Consider the following 11660-nt stretch of genomic DNA (forward strand, 5'->3'; position numbering starts at 1 on the left):
TATCTGGGCGAATGATTAAGTGGACTGTGGAATTGGGGGAGTACGATATCGAATATAAACCACGAGTGGCTATCAAGGCACAAGCTTTGTCAGACTTCTTGTCTGAGATGATCCAGCCCAGTGAAGAGGAAGTGTGGAGAGTTTTTGTAGATGGGGCGTCTAGCCTGGCAGGGTGCGGAGTAGGAGTCGTGATGATATCTCCCCCGGGAGAAAAAATCAAATTGGCAATAAGGATTGATTCCCGAGTAACTAATAATGAGGCCGAGTACGAGGCTGTGCTAGCTGGAATTCGAGCTGCTCGGGAAGTCGGGGCTTCCCGAATAATTATATATTCTGATTCACAGCTTGTCACTCAGCAGATAAGGGGTGTCTACGAAGCCAAAGATGACAGGATGCTGAAATATTTACAGCTTATCAAAACACGAGCGGAGGGCTTTTCGGATTGGAGTATCGAACAGATACCCCGAGAGGAGAACAGCGAGGCGGATATTCTGGCAAAAATGGCTGCCTCCCTAAGTGAAGTAAGTACCCGAGAAGTGTTGCACGTCTCCCGTTTGATCCTCTCGACCGACGAAGGAAGAGCCCCCGATCCAGAAAACTCTTGGATGACGCCCTTAATCAGATTTATTGAAAAGGGTGCACTACCCGAGGACAGAGGTCAAGCCCAGAAGATTAAGAGACAGGCTTCCAGGTTTGTTTTCTTAAACTCAATCTTGTATAAAAGATCATTCCAGGGGCCTCTCTTAAAATGCTTACCTGAAGAGGAGGTAGATTATGTACTCCGGGAGATTCATGAAGGATGCTGCGCAGAGCACCTTGGAGGAATGTCTCTAGCTCGAAAAACCATGCTTGCCGGGTTTTGGTGGCCAACTCTTAACCGAGATGCCACCCAGATAGTTCAAGCTTGTCAGAGCTGTCAACATCACGCAAATTTTAAGCACAGCCCGGCCACTCTCATGAAGCCCATCTGGGCATCTTGCCCTTTCGATCAATGGGGTATGGATATTGTGGGTCCCTTCCCAACTGCTCGGGCTCAGAAGAAATTTTTATTAGTAGCAGTGGATTACTTTTCCAAGTGGGTTGAAGCCGAGCCCTTAGCCCGAATTACCGAGCAGGAAGTGTTGAAATTTCTGTGGAAGAATATTGTATGCCGATTTGGGGTGCCCAGAAGACTAATCTCGGACAATGGCAGACAATTCCAGGGCAAAGAAATTATGTTGTGGTGCCAGGAAATGAAGATTATTCAATCTTTTACCTCTGTTGCATATCCACAAGCTAACGGTCAAACAGAGGTTGTCAATAGAATCATTGTGCAAGCACTAAAGACCAGATTACAAGGTAAAGGAAAAGATTGGGTGGAAGAATTGCCTAGTGTTCTCTGGGCTTATCGGACTACTCCCCGGGCACCTACTCAAGAAACTCCTTTCAGCTTAGTGTATGGTTCTGAGGCAGTCCTTCCCGTAGAGATCGGAATGACTTCTTCTCGGGTAGAAGCTTACCCAAGCAGCAATGATCAGGCCAGGGCTATGGAATTGGATCTGATAGAAGAAAAGAGAGATCGAGCATGCATCCGAATGGAAGCATATAAGAATCGGATTATGAAATCATATAACAAAAGGGTCCGGATCCGAAATTTCCAAATAGGAGATCTCGTCATGAAAAAGGTCAATCCTGCTGGGGAAGTCGGAAAGTTAGAAGCCAGGTGGGAAGGACCTTACAAGATTACTCGAAAAGTCAGTTCGGGATCTTTCTATTTAGAAGATGCACAAGGGCGTTCCCTCAAGAGACCTTGGAATGTATTTAATTTAAAACAGTATTATGCTTAAATGGATGTATTGATTGAAGATATAATGGAAGATATATTTTTCTCAGAAGTGTTCTATTATTTCTTACATCTTAAGTTCGACGAGTACTAATCTTAAAAGCCCAGGGCACTACACCCTGGCTCGGGGCCACACACCTCGACCATTCCAAGTCCCGGGACATGCTCCCCGGCCCAAGGCTCCGCACCTTGGTTCTTAAAAGCCCAGGGCACTACACCCTGGCTCGGGGCCACACACCTCGACCATTCCAAGTCCCGGGACATGCTCCCCGGCCCAAGGCTCCGCACCTTGGTTCTTAAAAGCCCAGGGCACTACACCCTGGCTCGGGGCCACACACCTCGACCATTCCAAGTCCCGGGACATGCTCCCCGGCCCAAGGCTCCGCACCTTGGTTCTTAAAAGCCCAGGGCACTACACCCTGGCTCGGGGCCACACACCTCGACCATTCCAAGTCCCGGGACATGCTCCCCGGCCCAAGGCTCCGCACCTTGGTTCTCAAAAGCCCAGGGCACTACACCCTGGCTCGGGGCCACACACCTCGACCATTCCAAGTCCCGGGACATGCTCCCCGGCCCAAGGCTCCGCACCTTGGTTCTCAAAAGCCCAGGGCACTACACCCTGGCTCGGGGCCACACACCTCGACCATTCCAAGTCCCGGGACATGCTCCCCGGCCCAAGGCTCCGCACCTTGGTTCTTAAAAGCCCAGGGCACTACACCCTGGCTCGGGGCCACACACCTCGACCATTCCAAGTCCCGGGACATGCTCCCCGGCCCAAGGCTCCGCACCTTGGTTCTCAAAAGCCCAGGGCACTACACCCTGGCTCGGGGCCACACACCTCGACCATTCCAAGTCCCGGGACATGCTCCCCGGCCCAAGGCTCCGCACCTTGGTTCTCAAAAGCCCAGGGCCCTACACCCTGGCTCGGGGCCACACACCTCGACCATTCCAAGTCCCGGGACGTGCTCCCCGGCCCAAGGCTCCGCGCTTTGGCTCTTAAAAGGCCCAAATGACCATGAGGACCGGGTCTGGGAATACATATGTATTTCACATATCATTTAGTCACAAGGAAGAAAAGAAAGTTCTTCATTAAAGGGCTCGAAGGCCGGAAATTACAAAGAAAAAAGAGAGAAGGTAAACAATCCTACTCTAAAGGTGCAGTTTGATCCCCGGACTCCCCAGCCTCTTGGTCAGCATCACCATCTTTAGGAAGGGAGTTAATGGCTTTGTCAATATCCGGGAAGCCTTCTTTGTTAGCCGGGATTAAGTTTTCCTCTTCAAACTGTTCCCGGCATTTCTCAAAACCGACTTTGAAGTAGTTGTATGATCTATCTTCAACAGCCGCTTGGAAATCTGAGGATTGAAGGAAAATAGTCTTCCATTCCTCTTGAGTAAGCTGTAAGGATTTAAGCTTATCCTCAGCAGCCACGACTCGATGTTGTTGGCGAGTAGCTTCTTCCTCAAGGTAGCGGGTCCGGGATTCCAAGAAAGCAATCTGCCTTTGAGAGGCCTCTTCTCGGATTAAACTTTCATCCCGAGCACGCTGAGCGGAAGCCAAATGCTGGTTGGCCATTTCCAGGGAGGCCAGGAGACCGGTGACTTTCTCCTCATGCAGCTTGGTAGCCCGGGCAATATCTTCTCGAAGTTGATCATGAATTTCTTGAGCCGCCCGGGCTTGCCTATTTGTCTTGGTGGCTACTGCAGCCACCTCCTCAAAAGCAGACATTATCATTTGAGCAGCCTGAGCAAAAACAAAGAGCAAAAGTCATAAAGAATGTGTCAAAATATAAGTGTAATAAGGAGAAAAACTTACGGAATAGAGGCGATTCGATCCTTCCAGAAATCTATTGCAGGCCGGAACACTTTTTAGAAAGGCCGCCTCAGAAAGACTGAGCATCTGCTTAAAGCGTTTCGCGCCACTAGAAGTAGGCCCTTCGAAAAAAATGTTAGTCGAAGGAAATTCGGAGCTGGAGGCTTCCTTGAACTGCGGAGGAGGAAGGGATTCGTGGGAACCAGAAGGACCCTGATCACCTGCAGGAGGATTATCCAAGATAATCAGTTCGGGCTCGACAGCCAAGATCCTTTGCCTTTTACTAAGAGGAACCAGATCTTCGGCCTCCTCTGAGGTCTCAACCACTACCCGAAGAGTATCATCCCGGGAAGGATTCTCTCGAGTAATTTCGATTCCCCGGGGCGTTTCCTCCATAGCACGTTGTTTTTCTGCTTCGGCCATTGCCCGGTTTGTTGCGAGTTCCTTTTCCCGGGCCGCCTTTTCGACTGCTCGTCTTTTAGCGAAAGCTGCTTGCATCTCGGAGTTATCTGGACAGAGGAGAAGTAAGTGTTGAGTAAATCAAGGAAAGAACAAGGGAGGGGGTGGCAAGAAAGAAGGGTGAATTACCGGGTTGAGGGCCCGAGCCCGCCACCTCATCAATCATGCGATCTTCGGGATCCTCACCCCGGGGACTCAACCCATATGTGATCAAATTATCATCAGAAATTAATGTGGAAGATGAGTATTTGCGCCCTTCCACCAAATCCTGGCTCACGATGAAGGGTTCTTCAAATTTATAGGTGCCGGGAAGCGAAGGTTGTGTAGGCAGAGAAGAGAGAAAGCCAGACAAGCAGGGAAGATCTCCCGGAAGTCGAATAAAAAAGTATCTTCCTTTCCACCCTTTTTGAGAAGAGGGAATATCATCAAGGAAGCGAGCGTTATGCCGGGCAGTCAGGGAAAAGACATTATCCCCAAACCGGCAAGAAAAGTAATAGTGAAGAATGAGGGGGTTAATAAGAAAATTATTCATGTTAAAGAGGACATAAGTGGCAGCCATTATCCTAAAAGAATTAGGGTGAAATTGGTTAATGGGTACGCCAAAAAATTTGGCAACTGCAATGAAAAAGGGGTGAATCGGAAATCTAAGACCATTCTTAATTTGGTCCCGGAAAAAAGTAGTGTACCCTTGAGGGGGGTTTTTTGCCCTATCAGAGGACTCGGGTATTAAAATAGAAAGATTGGAAGGAATACTACCCAAGGTCCTAAGTTCTTCGTCCGCCCCTGGGCGCAGGGTGCTACTCAGAGAGGAGAACCAGGGAAATCCCGGGGCCTCGACAGGAGGAGGGCTCACGGCCCGAGTTTTGCCCTTACCTTTTCTTTGGGCGAGAATTCGGGAGGAATTAGGAATGGAGGGTTTAGAAGAAGATGGTTTAATTAAAGAGGCTACTGGTCTCTTAGCAGGTTGGGTGACAGAGCGTTGGGGTGGGGGAGATTGAGAAGCATCGGAGCGTAACGCAGCAGATTCGTCGCTAGGAGAGCCTCGCGCATTGGCTCCCGACGTTGAAGAAGTAGAGTTTGACATGATAAAAATAGAGAACTTACAGGTTTTGAAGAGGAGCTTCGGAAGTGGGTGATTTTTTGCACGGAAGAGCTTCGAGGAGCAATTTAAGCAGGGCTTCGCCGGAGATTCGAATTTGAAAGTGATATTTTCAAAATAATTTAGGCACTACTTATAAGGAGAAGGACTCGATCTCTACCCTTGATTTGCATCTAATCGGATGGACGAGATGATCCTTGGGAATCGGTAAGGACACGCGTAATCATTATGGTGTCAGACTTATCAACGCCTCGAAATTCGAAACGTTAATAACCGTTGAAGCAAGAAAGGTACGTACTATCACGGTACCTTTTGAATTACCCAGTTTTTGGTAGCCCGGGGGGTTTAAGGCCGCGGCATGTTATTTGGGAGCCCGGGAGGTTTAAGGCCCCGGCATGTTATTTTATAAATCGGGAGGTTTGAGGCCTCGATATGTTATATGTTATGTTAAACCGGGGAGATTTTAAATCCCGGTTTTTACTTGGAAACACGTAAATTTGAGGGAAGTACACAAGCAAAATGCGCGAAGTAAAAGGCGAGGCCCCCGACAACTTGTTCGATAGCCCGGAAATTTAATTACCCGGGATTGTGTTTTTAGTCCAGGAAGAAGGATATCGCACCCCGGAATAGATTCCCAGACAGGTATATCGCGGAGACGTTTTCAGTTTTATAATTCGAATTATTACGATTGGTTGAGCATCTATTGTTGCGACGCACGTAAATTTATATAGATTTTCTGGAAAAGAGGCAATAAAGCAATAAAAAGCAATAAATTTCTCATTACATAAAGAAGCGGCGAGCAATTATGTCATCCATTACAACAGACACAGAATCTCGCCATTCTGTTATCCAGTTAGTCAGCTCGTGGATTCGAAGATTGACAAAGGTTTCATTGTGCATTATCTTGGTTAGCGCATGCCATTCTTTCCGCAGCATCATGTGTAGTAGAACCTGGTCATTAACCAGGTCTGTAATCCGAGCCACTGCAAATTCTCGGATATACTTCCTCGCTCTTGCTCTTTGTGCTCGAGTAAGAACGAGACTGTTGCGGTAGGAAAAATCCAGATCGTGGGCCTTATCTCGTACGGTCATAACTTTCCTCCACACGCTCTCCTCGATGCCTCTCTTCAGCTCCTCTAGATGAGGACGCATTGCCGGGGTCACCAAGACGTGTGTGCTGCTGCAAGCACTGGAACCGCCTGAACTCGACATGGTAAAATGGGAAATTGTTTTTTGTGTTCACCCTCTTACTTATAGGCAAACGTCCTTAAATGTGGGGGAAATCCAAGAGTCTCAGCCATGCGAAGCGTCTCCTTTATTATTCAAAGGCAAGAGTTGATCATAGCCATCAGATTTGGACAGGTGTATGATCAGGATGTCCCTCGTAAATTGCGCGGAGCAGACGAAAGGATCTGAACAGCTATCAAAACGTCAAGTCTGAGGTGCCTCGAAATACGGAACGTTTTTGTTTGGCAGGAGTTCAATAAATCTCATATTATTATGGCACCACGTCAGCAGACCGGGGGATTCTTGGTCCCTGTTTATTCCTTCTCTCGGACTACAATCTCGAGATCTCAACATAACAAACTGGTAGACCGAGACCTCATTGGCCTAAGCATTATTATCTAGGGATTATTAGTCATGTCAATTTTCATTATTTAATTTCGTTTAAGTGGGTTTCGCTATTTACCAGATAAGTGCTAGAACGAAAACAAAAGGACATTTCATTATTAAAAATGAGCACGAATTACACGGAGATGTTCATCCTCTACAGCAACCCTCCATTTGTGCAGCCAACCGCTAAGATCTCCGGTAGCGGTCTTGCCAAAGCTATCTGACCCGGCTATGTCTTCCAGGATCTTCAACTCCTTTTCTAGCATTAGTGCGTAGACACCATGGTGAGTAAATATGTCCACATACTCCGCAACACAAAGACGTTCACGGTACTTCTGCATACGAGCCACGTTCTCAGGAGCAGGAGCCCCTTCTGCGTACTGAGAAGATTCCAGCTCGTACAATCTTTCCCAAAATAGGAGTATTTTGTGGAAAACTTCGTCTTCCAAATCAGTCTTCCGTCTCTCTGTGACCGCACGCATAAATTCCCCCGCCATATCAGGAGCTTTCGAATTGCTTGAGCTTGCCATTGCATTGATAAGATGGAAGGATAAGCAAGGTCTCTATTTATAGGGTAGAGCGTTCATCTCTACCTTCGATTCAAATTTAATCGGACGATCGTAGGACGCTTAGGAAATCGTGCGTCCAAGTGAAGAGACGTGTGCAGTTATTGAGAGTATAGACTCATCATTACCTTGAAAAACGAGCAATTTTCAGTAGCATCCTCATTAATGTATTCGATCGATTCTCTCGAGAATAGTGATTATCAGACATCGGGGAGTCAAGGATATGGGATACGAGACACTCCAAAAGTTCCCTTGTTTAAATATTTGTTCACAATTGCAAAGAGTGCAGAAAGGATCAAATCGGGACAGCGAGTCAAGCTCTAGCCCGACTATTTTAGGGATGGGTGGTGATACCCCTAGTAGGATCCGGGTCATAGTCAGGGTCGATTTCAGGAGTATCCGGGTATAACTCCTCTTCCCGGATGGTATAACTCCTCTTCCCGGATGGATTGGTGTTGTACGCAATTCTTTATTATTTACCCGGGCTCTCATAGAGTTGGTCGGGTGCTTCTCCCCTGACCGGGTAGTGTTTCCCAGTTGCATATCCACTTTGGCAACCTCGAAAATAGCGTTACCTCGACAAGTGAGCCACACTTGAGTATAATCATTACATGCCATCTAATCTGCCAGAGCAACTTGGGCTTGGAGTGTCCGAGAAGTCATCAGAAACTAGGAAGGTAAACCGACTTAGTAGATGTCACGGAAATCGAGGAAACTACTCATTCCTCCCCTATAAATAGCAGGTATTAAATTCATTTAAAGGAGAGACTCTTTGAACTAAAAAAGTATTGTTCACATATATTCGCATATATATTGCTTAATTTCTTCTTTGCCTGCTGATTTAATCATCGGAGTGGTCACGTCGGACACCCCTCCGGCGCCCATTCGCGAGTTCATCTTCTTGTTTGCAGGTCAAGATTGAAGCCATATACCTTGTTCATTTTCCTAAACAACACTACAAATACTTGATTCGATCCGGTGGAGCACCCGACCCTGCTCATCTATTTCGCCTGGATCGCATCAGTCATAATTTCGAGACAAATTGTAACAAACGCTTCAACATCTAAATAAATGAAAAACTCGAACCATCACGATTCAGGTTGTTGGAAATATCAAATATCGAGATAGACACATATTTTAACAAAACATAGATATTTTTTTAAAATAAAAAATACATTAAATTGTATATAAAATGTTAGAGAATACAATATTTTTTTTGGGGCTGCCCTGACCATGTGGTGTCGTGTGGCTTAACAAGAAAATATTCAAAACCATGATTGAGTCGAATCGATTCCATTATCAAATGATATATATATCCTTCGGGCAAAAACTTGTGTGAGACGGTCTCACGGGTAGAATTTGTGAGACGGATCTCTTATTTGGGTTATCCATGAAAAAATATAATTTTTTATGCTAAGAGTATTACTTTTTATTGTGAATATGGGTAGGGTTGACTCGTCTCACAGATTAGTATCCGTGAGACGGTTTCACATGAGATCCACTCTTTAATACTACACTCAATCGTGGTTTTAGAAAATTGTAATTTTATAATATATTAAATCACCGTACTGAAAATTATAATTGAAATAGAAATATAATTAAGCTCATTTGGAAGGAAAGCATGTGCAATCTTGCTAAAAATTGGTTTATTTTCTGCGTGCATCAGTAAATCTCAAACATATTTCTTTGATTCAAAAGAAAAAAAAATCTCTTTTTGACGGAAAACATGTGATACCAAGCTTGAGCTTATGTCTATTTTAAAACAAGGTCATCGCTTTAAATTCAAATTTGACCAAGATCATCGACCCAATACGGCAATTCCCCCTAATATTTGAGGTTAGGCAAAGATTTATGTGAGACAGTCTCACGGGTCGTATTTGTGAGACAGATCTCTTATTTGGATCATCCATGAAAAAGTATTATTTTTTATGCTACGAGTATTACATTTTATTGTGAATATTGATAGGGTTGACCCGTCTCACATGTTAGGATCCGTGAGACGGTCTCACATGAGACTCACTCTTGATGTTATACACATTCTATCTCTCATGCACGACGTGAGAACGGGATGGAAATGAGAAAATCTAATTAATATATTTTTGAGCTCAATTATCAGATCTCACTTAATATATAGTTTCTTATTTCATGACGATATGTATTGAACACTATAATGTCAAAATTTTAAAAGAATCAGCCTTCACATTCACCCACATATATATTTGAAATTTTGAATCCACCTTATCCCATTTTGGAAAATCCATCTCATAATTATCATGTGATTAAACATTCATTGAACCAAAATTTATCACTCGATTAAGTGCTAATTATAAGCATTAAACTGGACCTTAAAAAAATGTTATGTTACATCTTCACCAACTCGTCTACATAAATACATTTTCATGAATGAAGAAAATCACATAAAAAATCACAATCATCTCATATTTTCGAGTCACATGGGAGCTTCGACTATTTATAGGGAGATGGCTGCTATCCTGGTTGTGTATGATCCTCGTGTTTGAACTTTTTAATCAAACTTTAAATGTACGACAATTATTATTCTTTTATACGTAATCTTGGATGATATTTCGAAATTTAGGGATCATATTATCTTCTCCTTAATCTTTATCTAGGTATATCAAATCTTAGATATTTATCTGATAAAAATCTTTCCAACTTTGAATTTATATCTCCAAATTTACGAACTTATATCCAAATTCCTTATTACTTTCTTGGATTGTGATAGACTTATTTATTATCCCAAGTTCAAAATATATACACAATATTATCTTAAATCTTGAGCTCAAAAATATTGTATACGATATAATTATCCACATAACTTTAAATAATTTTGCAAATCTTCATCTTAAATAATGAGATAGATACCCGAAAATTGCATAATAATAGTACACTTAAATTACAAAATATTACCACGATTACAAAATCTTGGGTTTTATAATCACGAGTCAATTTTGTGAGACATATCTTTTATTTGAGTCACTAATTTTTATGACAAAAATATTTCTTATTATTCTAAATATGGGACGAGTTGACTCGTCTCACGAGTAAAAATTTATAAGACTGTATTACAAAAGACTTACTATATTATAAAATTGACATTTTAAATAGCATGAAGGTAGTTATACCGTCAATTAAATTGCAAAGTTGAACTACACAGTTGACAACCCAAAAATATGATCTAATTAACTTTGTTTAATTTTTGTAGGAAAACTGTTACATTTGTCTTTTTACGATTTTGATCATTTTCTTTCTACAAGAGAGATATGCACACTTTATTTTTTACATATTAAAAATAAGAGACATTCACACCACTGGCAGACATGGCTTGGTAGGGATGTACCAGTCCATTTGTTTGAACAACGAGATTTGAGTGCGAACGGTAGAGATAAATCGAGAAAATGACCATTATTTTGTCCGGGTTTGAACTTTTTTTGTTATTTTTATTTTTAATCTCAAATTTTATGTGAGCTCAGAGAATAATTTTTGTTGAGTCTACGTCATGATCTGAGAAGAACTATAAGATAAATATTATTCAAAATGAGAATAGAGTTTTAAGTACATTCTGACCTAAATTAATTAAGTGCTAAACCTAAATTCACATATAAATTTAAGGGAAAATGGCGAATCTGTTTATATATGTATGCGCTTGTGTGTACTTTGGCAATTTTGGTTTTATATATAGTCAAATATCATTTTTAGTACATTATATTAGTGTGTGTGTGTATATATATAAATATATATATATATATATATATATATATATATATATATATATATATATATATATATATATATATATATATATAATTTTGGTTCTTTTTCGGATGTGGCAGCAATATGGCGCGGATTTGAGATCGGAATGAAATTCACATACACAGTATTGCATCAGCATGGCTGGTTAAAAAAGAATAAAATTGTTAAAAATCGAAAGATAAATGATTAAAACTCAATTTTGGCTACATAAATTGTTGGGTTAGGCATGCATGGATGAAAGTAGTACTGAGATGAGTGGCCTCCTACGAAGTTTTCATGCGTCAAACTGCTGACGTTGTGTCACATGATTTGATTGGCTAAGTGGGCCGTAAAAGAGTGTCACCGGATATTAACGGGTAATATTGTCTCTGCTGGGGACATGACCGATTGTAAGGAAACGGTAAGACTGAGCTCCAAGAGATATGAGACAGTATCAGCAGATGGACACGCTCCTCCCCGGATTCATAGGCCTAACAGTCCGACCCATTAACACCCAAGTAGGTGCACTCTGTGCTGCCA

The sequence above is a fragment of the Primulina eburnea genome, chromosome 11 (assembly GCF_022965805.1).
Source record: "Primulina eburnea isolate SZY01 chromosome 11, ASM2296580v1, whole genome shotgun sequence".
Classification (NCBI taxonomy): Eukaryota; Viridiplantae; Streptophyta; class Magnoliopsida; order Lamiales; family Gesneriaceae; genus Primulina; species Primulina eburnea.